The sequence below is a fragment of the Hipposideros armiger genome, unplaced genomic scaffold, assembly GCF_001890085.2.
Source record: "Hipposideros armiger isolate ML-2016 unplaced genomic scaffold, ASM189008v1 scaffold_643, whole genome shotgun sequence".
NCBI lineage: Eukaryota > Metazoa > Chordata > Mammalia > Chiroptera > Hipposideridae > Hipposideros > Hipposideros armiger.
This window is the reverse complement of record NW_017731993.1, coordinates 294,838-303,843: the sequence shown is the minus strand read 5'-3', so window position 1 is coordinate 303,843 and position 9,006 is coordinate 294,838. Positions and strand designations below refer to the sequence as shown.

General features: G+C 43.3%; 1 long non-coding RNA gene across 1 annotated transcript in view; it reads left to right on the top strand.

Annotated features, from left to right (window-relative positions):
- The first annotated feature begins 933 nt into the window (after positions 1 to 933).
- Positions 934 to 9,006, top strand: part of LOC109372554 (uncharacterized) — a 35,917-nt gene continuing 27,844 nt past the window's right edge. Inside the window, exon 1 of the long non-coding RNA XR_002122065.1 lies at positions 934 to 1,166. This is a non-coding gene — a long non-coding RNA (uncharacterized LOC109372554). The remainder of the gene's footprint in view (positions 1,167 to 9,006) is intronic.

The window sequence follows — 9,006 nt, the reverse complement described above, 5'->3', positions numbered from 1 at the left end:
CACACACACACAGAGGCATCAGCAACCCACTGCCACATGCCAAGAGCAAGGGTTAGAATGCTTCACAGTGGTAAGCTGCAGGTGCTGCCACCAGTGTGCTGATGAAATTGGCAAAATATGTGATTTTGCTCCTCTACCTCGCTCTTTATCAACAGCACCCCAGCACATACAAAGTGCTTTCTCATTTCCTCAGGCTCTAGGATCCTTATGTTCTTGGAACATTTCCCCACAGAATCATCTCCCTCCTTCCGTCTCAGTAGTCTACATTCAAAAATAAACTCCCTTCTCCTCAATCTTCCACCTCTATATAGGACTGTCAATTTGTCATTGAGTAATAAAGTCATTTTATACTAAGGAGTGAATGACTGATAGACATTCCCTATTAGGGGAATGCACCTGAAAAAGAGAGAGAGAGAGAGAGAGAGAGAGAGAGAGAGAGAGACTTATGACCTTAAATGAGTTTTCAATTGGTTAAACATGTAGAATTAGTTTGAAATGTGACCTTGTACAGGTATATGCTCTTTTTTTGTGGTGGGGGAAGTTCCCTGAATTCTTTCTTATCTGAGCCTTGCTTCCCAGGGCAGAAATTAATGACTACCACTTCTATAAAGTAGGCGGAGACTCTTGATCTGATCTAGTTGTCTGTGATGGGGTGGGTTTAAAACTATGACTTTGATTCTGATTCCCTCTGGTGTCTCTGAGAACAAAACTCATCCATATGTACAGTGAACTCAGAGAGGCTGGGGTCAAAGTCAAGCCCAATATAAGAACAAAGAGGAACCAGGGATGTTTGGGAAACAAGAGCTCAGTGCCACAAAGGAGAGATGAAATGGAGTGCTGGAGTCACCACCACCACAAACGGAAGTTGTCATGGAAACCCCCATTAGGAAGCAGGCAGTTGGATTTTGGAAACTGGATGAAGCAAGACTTGATGGGGAGAGAGGGAGAAAAACTGAAGCTCCAGAATGAAGTCAGACACTGAAGAAGAATGGAGTCATCATGCTGCCATGGTGCCTATGAAACTACGCATCACTGTTACAGGATTGGAGCACGACAGATCTGAAAGGCCAGTCTGTCCAGCTAGGAGATCTATGAGTAAATGTGTTAGAATCTTCCTTTTGCGGCATTGCAGTGCTCATGACTCATCCTGCAGAACAATGTGACAGGTGGGTGGAATCTCTTTTAAAAGATTTCCAAAAAAAAAAAGAGGTAGTGTATCCATATCTAATATTTAGCAGGCTTTAGTTCTCCACTTAAATAATAAGGGTAGAGAAAGGTAAAACAATTGCTTCTGTGATATTTTTGCAGTAAGGAATCCCTTCTGAATATGGACACGAGGATTGTGCAGGCATACCAAAGATTGACTTCCCTGTTTTCTGGCTCAAACAAACTCCAAAATTATATGATTACATGGATTTATAACACTGGCATACATAAGGCACATGGATTGGTTTTCCATAAATTACCTCTTAAAGAAGACTCTGTAGTGCTAAATGTACACATGTGGTTACAAAAATTTTCCAGAGAGGAAAAGCAGAGAGCATGCCAGAGAAAAGAAAGAACTCTTTCAGCAGCACAGAAACTACAGAGGGCTGATTCAAAAGCCAAGTACATGCGTAAGTTCTGATATCTGGATCTGGAATAAGAGATTCTTCAGGACAGCAAATAGGATATATGAGAAAAAAGTAAAACAAGATGCCACACTGTAATATGTAGAGATAAAAGGACAGGTGACTTCAGCAATTCGAAGATCTGTCATGAGTAGACTAACGTGTCTGTGTTTCTATGACAAATAATATAACAGTTATTCATTATGACCCTAGTGACTTCCTTTTGTATTCGTGAGTTAGAGTCTGACTTGATGTTGGGTACGATAGGACTTGAAGTGGAACTATAGGGATTCAAAAATGGTATGCTTTAAGCAATTGCTATGTTAGTAGTTTAATACTATAACCATGACAGGCTCAACTGAGGGATATACTGGGACTACAAGAGGAGATTAGCAGTAGAAGGAAAAAAAAAAATCTGGGACAGAACAGTGATGAGGTAGGACCCATTCTTGGCTCTCTGATTTGTCCCCTGGGGAAATGGGGCAAGGATTCACTGACTAACTAACAATTGACTGAAGCCAAAAAGCAGACTGCAGCCAAAAAGTGAATAAAGAATAAGAGCCGAAGTTCCCAGGCAATAATGAATATCAAAGTTGTGTGATGGAAGCTCTTGGGTTCTAGACAGATTGTCTAATTTGGGGCACACATTGCAGAGGGTTCAGAATATACCCCAAGAACTGAGGCAGCGGTGGCATCCTCTAGATTCATGCAACCACAGGTGGAACAGAAACGTGGTATCTTGGTGCGCTCAAAGCTCAGGCCTGGTTAAACTTGTCACTAAATCATTGGTTATCTGATTTGTATTAGTCAAGATTTGATCAGGAAAATAGAAACTACTCCAGATATTTCCAGAAGAAAAGATTGAACGCAGGGAATTAAAGGCTTGTGAAACCTTTGGGAGGCGAGGGGAACAAGGGTCAGTGAAAACTACTTCTAGAATTTAGGAAATGAGGGAGTGCAGGAATTGCAAGAAACTTTAGTCAATGACCTCAGATCCTGCAGCAGCGCTGTAGGTGATCCACAGCAGGACTGCCGGAAGCCAGGGTCAAAGTCTCACCTAGGTCCTTCGTGAAAGCCTCCAACCCCGCCTACTGCTGCTATAGGAGCAGTGAGTGGTAAGGCAGCTTCTCTTCTACATTTCACTCCCTCCTTGAGATTTTCTCTTTGGCACAGTGGAAGCAGGAAATCTCTGGCAAGTCTTTTGGGAAATGGAACTTCCAGATTTTGCAGCCCATGTGATTCAGGAAGAGCACAGAAGGGGGGAAGAGATGATCTGACACAAGGCCTAAGTGAGAAACGCCAGTAATACGCTGCTTGCTAGTGGAGCTGCGATCCTAAAATTATTCCCGGAAATGGGTCAGACTGACCCAGGCTCTTGGGGTGGCTGAGTCTGGGTGGGATTGATGCTGGGGGAGCAAAGCCCAGCAGGCTCTGCAGAGGCAGCCAAGCGCTGTGATGGCTTAAAGAGTGTGTGTGACCATGTGGGAAGAGACAGGTCAAGGAGGAGGAACATGGCTGGTACAACGTTATGACCTCCAGGAGTGCAAGAACCCATATTATGTTTTAGAACTTTCAACGGAGTATGGCATACAAACGCGAGACAGAAAGCACAATTGACTGAGAGGTAGGCGAGTTAGGAGGCAGATTCTATAGGCAGATCCAGCCGTTCAACTTATAGTTATTGGAAGTGTTTTATGAATAAAATATTATTCCAGATGAGGTAAAAATTAAAATAATCTGAATTAGGGGGATGGTGTCGGAATTATAAAAAAAAAAGAGAGGTAGAAATGTGAGACTTTGAAAAGGAAGTGGATAGGACTTTACAAGTCAGTGGAGAGCAGCAAGAACAGAGGCCAAATAGGACTCCCTGGGTTGTGGTCTGAGCAACCTTGTGACTTGTTCTACTCATTGAGAAACGAAGCACAAACTAAAAACTGGTTTTGAGTAGTTCTGTTTTGGATCTGTTCGGTGTAAAGCATGCTAGGATGTTGACATGGAGAGGTCTAGCTACTCTCTGAAGATGGGGATGTAGGTGAGCTTGGTCACCCCCATTCCAGGTGGGCCAGCAAGGTAGGCCTCATGTGCAGATGGAAGTTACCATAACCTACACGTGTGATTTGGGATGTTCCCAAGTCCTATTCTCTAACCCAGTTTGATGTCTGTAATCTAACTGTTAGCACTTCACATTATTAGCTTAAAGTTAAAGCCCTTTGAACTTTTGCACTTTTGTGCCTCCTGCAGCACAGGAAACTGGGGTTGCCAGTTCCAACACCATTAGCTTGCATCATTACTGAGAATTTATATTTCCCTGTTACTACTGCTCTCAGATCTAGGAGTATGGTCAGGAAGAATTGGGAACAGAAGAACCTTTCAATCTTACACAACCCGGTGACAGAAAGACATGTAGAGTTTGAAGAGAGCACATTCCTTCAATTTCTCTTCTGTCTTCACGGCCCTTTCTGCTCTAGAATTTTTATTTCCTTGTTAATAACTTGATTGCTGAAGTTTCAGAAAATTCCACTCCTATTTCTCCAATCAAAACAAAAGGACCTCATCAAATGGAATCAGGAGTCCATTAAGAATGAATGGTGCATCTTCATTAAATTGTGATTTACATCGTAAAACAGATGAATAACAATGGAAGCACTCTGTTGGAAGAGAAATATATAAAAGAATCTTTTAGGGCTATCTAAATCACATAAAATAATATTGTGAGAAAACCCAGAGGGAGAGAAAACAAGAGACAGAGAAAGGGAATGAGAAAAAAAGCAGGACTGAAAACCCACAGGCCAGCTAAGTGGTGTGACTCATAGCTCTCAGTTTTTGGTAGACAGCTGAAGCCAGAGAATATTCAGAGCTGCAGACAAACACTTAAATTAGGCATCCTGGTAGAGCAAGGGCTCCCACCGCACTGACCTGTCCAATCACTCCTATGACGTCATTGTTGGTATGTTGATTAATAGTACTCCCGAGAGCCCCTCCCAGCCGAAAGCAATGGGTTTTACAAATGGTTCCAAGTGGACCAAAAATATTGCTCATTTCAATCTATTCCAAAAAGTTCAAGAACACAATCATATGTCAGTAACTATGGCCATATTTTCCATATAATTCTGTCTGTCTAAAATCATCAAAAAGTGGGAAAAACTGAAAGTAGTGATTCTCAGGGTTCTCCATAGCTGTAGGATAGTGTGGTGCCTAACACCTTCCCTTATCTCTTAATCAGGCTGGCATTGCTTTTATGTAGTTCGTTTGTTTATATAAACGTAAAGACCCTAGGCCAAGAAACAATTTGGAAACCACTGTTAGATGGAAACAAGATACAGAAAGAAACATGAAAAAAGACCATTGGTCATATTCCCCTGAAGAAGGGATCACTTCAACGATGTGCTAGAGCCAGCTCATGTGTACCAGTTACAAGAAACAATTGTGCACACCTCTTCCCAACTCTACATTCAGTGACTTCATGGGAGTGGCTTGACATTGGCCACAGTAAGAGTATTTGCATCATAGAAATTGGCAAATGCCACAACTCAGGGTCTTTTCTTTCTTTACCCCCGAAGGCCAGTTATAAAACGTTTATCAACATACCACTGGAACTTAATCCAAAGATAATTTGGCCAGAAAACAGCCCAAGCCCTGTGAAGCTCCGGGCTCTGTAGAATCTGGAAAGAGTGTTGTGCTTGGAAAACACACCTTTGTTATGCACATATAGACATGGCCATAAACTAGGGATCTGAGAGTCGATATGGGGAGGACCGTGAGAGTAGGCATGGCTCAGACATGGGGAATGTTCCTCACTCGACTAAGAACTGCAGAGAAAGAAAAAAGTTGAAAGAGCCAAGAAAGCTGGGACTCAGAAGGACTAGTGTACAGGGCATTCTGACAGCTAACCTCTGCTTCTGCTGGAGTCCAAACAAAAGAAAACTGGGCTTCGACAACGCATTCCTTTGGCATCACAGAGAATTTTCTTAGAGCAAGGATCAGTAAGCCCTGGGTTGAGTAAGTGAGTGACACAGCAGAAGCTCTTTCTAAGAGGTAACTAGATGGATGCCATCTGTCTGCGGTGTCTGCTGCTCCTGCCTGGCTAAGGCAAAGACTGGACAATCTCTGCTCCTTTCCTGGGTCCTCAGGCTCCTCTGGAAAGACTTCAGTAAGTTGGAGGAAGAGTAGAAGCTGTCAAACACAGACTAAGAAAGGCCCTGGGAGATCAACAGAAGGGAGTCTCATTCCAACTTGAGGAAGAAATTGATTTGTTTAAATGAGTCTGGGACAAGCCTACCTTTGCCTAAAAAGCCCTCTCTAAGTCCCTCTGAGCCATGTTAGTTTAAGACATAGGGATCAGCTCAGGCAATCAACACTACACAGCATGGTGGGGCCCTAGAATGCACTTCCTGTTTTAACCAGTTGCCCAGCAATTGTGTGTCATTGTGATTGGGCAGCCAAGCATGAGAATGCAGGTGACCCATGCTTGTTCATGTCAATCCTGAGACCCAAGTTCATTCAAAGGCAATGTCTTCCCCAGGAAGACCGAGCACAGGCACATTTTTCCTAGAAGGCTGCGGAGTTCCCTGATGGCTTAATCTGGAAGAATAAATTGTGCTTCCACAAGAAAATGTGGACTTAATTATTTAGAAAAAGAATTGGGCTATGTGAAAGCAGCTTGAAGAGCTGATACTCAAAATATTTAACAAGCATGATATGGACACTGACCAGTCAGCACCAATACTGGCCTCAGTGCAGGACTTTTGGAGAACCCTTTCATGCCAGACTTAACCCCTTAGATGCTGGATTGCGGGGAGTCCTAGAGGGTCTTGGGAGCATGGGTGACTGAGCAGCAAGAGTGTACTCTGGGAGCTTAAAGAAACACCAACCACTACAGAAATATTGCAGCTGCTTTAACAACCAGTCAGGCTATACTTGTGCCTCCTGGCTGTGGAGACCTGACCATCCAGGATTACAAGGGCCAAAGGGGAAAAGTCACTTCCTGTGGTGTTTTAGTTTATATTGTTGGTAGTCAAGTACCTGACATTGTCAGCTTTTAGTTGAAAAACAGGAGTCCAGGATGTACATTTCCTAAATACGTGGTAGATTTCAAGAAAGTTCTTTATTTTTATATCTGTTTTAATCCTTCCCATTTTTTAAAAAGAACCCCTTGATGTCACTTTGATGACGCTTATTTATTATCTACTCCAAATCTGCTACAACATGAGTACCTTTAGTCACAATACTGATTCACACTCAATGTTCTATATTTAGCAACTATCTGAGAAGGATCTGAGTCTGCATTTAGCCCTGAATAGCTACAAATAAGGGAGTAGCAGCAGCAGCCCTTCAAAAGTCTTTGTAGGAAGCGTCATGCCAGGGGTGGCAGGACACTGAGGGAGCTACAGGTGTGCCAAACTGCTGTAAGTGAGCAGGAAATCCAGGTAGCAGCTGATGAAAGAAACCGGGTTGTTTCTTCAAAATGGGTTGTAAGGAAATATTTCAGTGTGTTTATCTATCTGCCCAACCCCATTTAGTGAAAAATGATTGCTCTTTGCTTCTTGTTACCATGCTCAGATGATACTATGGCAACCAGGCTGCATAAAAGGGAAGGGGGGGAGGTAGATGCTGCTTAGCAACTTGAAGATGTTTAAGAGGCAAGTACTCATTTTAACAGCAACAGTTTTTAAAATGTCAGTTTTGAGAGAAAAGAGAACATTAGAGAAAGCAAATGGAATGACACAAAGAGGAATTAAACAAAACAAATGATGAAAGAGGCATCTGCACGACACCTTTCCAAAGCTCTTTCATGTATATCTTCACAGAAATCATGAGAGGTTGGCAAGGTCTCTGTTCGCTGATGGGGAAACTGAGGCTCATAGGGAGTGAGTGGCATCCTCAGGGTCATTGGCTAGCAGGGGCAAGGCTGGAGATAACATGCGGACAGTCTGATCCAATGCTTTGGCACCATGCTTTAAAAAAAGTAATCAGAAAACCTGACAGGGAAGCATGGAGGGGAAGTAAAGGGGGAGAAGGGAGGAGAAGAAGGTGAGGCAGGAGGGGAGGAGAGAAGGCTTGCCTCTGACTTAGGCAGAAACTGAGTGTGAAAATCAGGTCTCAAAAATAGGTGGCTAGTTGTTTTGACCAGGACCATGTAACCAATGATGGTTCAAGCTCCTACCCCTTCCTCATTAAGGAATATTACAGTTTCTAGCTCCTCTGCTACCCCAGCCCTCCACCCTTGGAAACAAAATACTAGATGGAGATGGCTTAAAAACCAGAATTCAAACCTGGAGTGATTGTGGCATTAAGATTGATCGAGTGTCCAATACCAGATGACAACAGCAACAATGAGAAAATGTAATTATATCAGGCTAATGTTCTCGGAGGCAGAACTCAATACAATGGGTTTCTGCATAGTATGCCCTTTCCTTAACTATCGCAGTGTTTGAGAGATGCCATTCAAGACAGATCGAAGGCCTAAGTTAGGATCAACCTATTCCAGGCTAATGCAAGTTTTGTCTTTGTTTTGGGCGATCTGTAGGGTGTTTAGAGGGAGGTGTGCAAGGATGAAAACAAGCTGTTGGCTGAGTTTTCTGCTCTTCAGTCATTCCTTCACTTGTTCATTCGACCTGCATTTATGGAGTGTTTACTGTGTGCCAGGCACAGAGTTTGGCTCCCATGCTAGTTCTCCTCACTCTTGTGCCCTCTGCTGTCAAGGGGGGACCCACAATGCCAAGTGCCTCAGGGTTTCCTAGGCTCACTCGCCTCACTTCCTGTCTAATAACACAGTGCTGAGAAGACAAGTGCAGCTTTGGGTGCCAGTGGTCACACACAAGCTACATGCTCATTCATTCTTCCCTGCATTGTTTGCATTTGCTCCTAATTGTGTGGATGCAGAGACAGTGAGGAACAGTAAACAGACTGCTTTCTCCTGTACCGTAGTTAACACGAAGGGTCTAGGCTGTTCCTAAGGACCTTAACCAACCAGATGGTGCCTAGCATGAGTTCCAAAGAGCCAAGTGATTGAAGGGTGGGGGCCTGGGGGAGACTGGTTTTCCTCATGACATGAGGTCGGACAATTAAGTTCATGAACTCATCCTAGAAAAAAGTGCTACATACCTCATTGCTGAATATCACTATAGTCACCTCCGAATTACTTCCCTTGGGAAGCTATGCACTGATGCCAGTGCCTAGTCCACCCTTCAAAGCAAATTTGGAACTCTTTTTCTGGAATGGCCATCAGAGCTGTCATCATATTACTCTTGAAGTCCTGAATGTCAAGCAAATGTTTTCCTTTCAATATTTCCTTTATCTCAGGGTAAAGAAAGAAGTCATTGGGGGCCAGATCAGGTGAGTAGGGAGGGTGTTCCAATACAGTTATTTGTTTACTGGCTAAAAACTCCCTCATAGA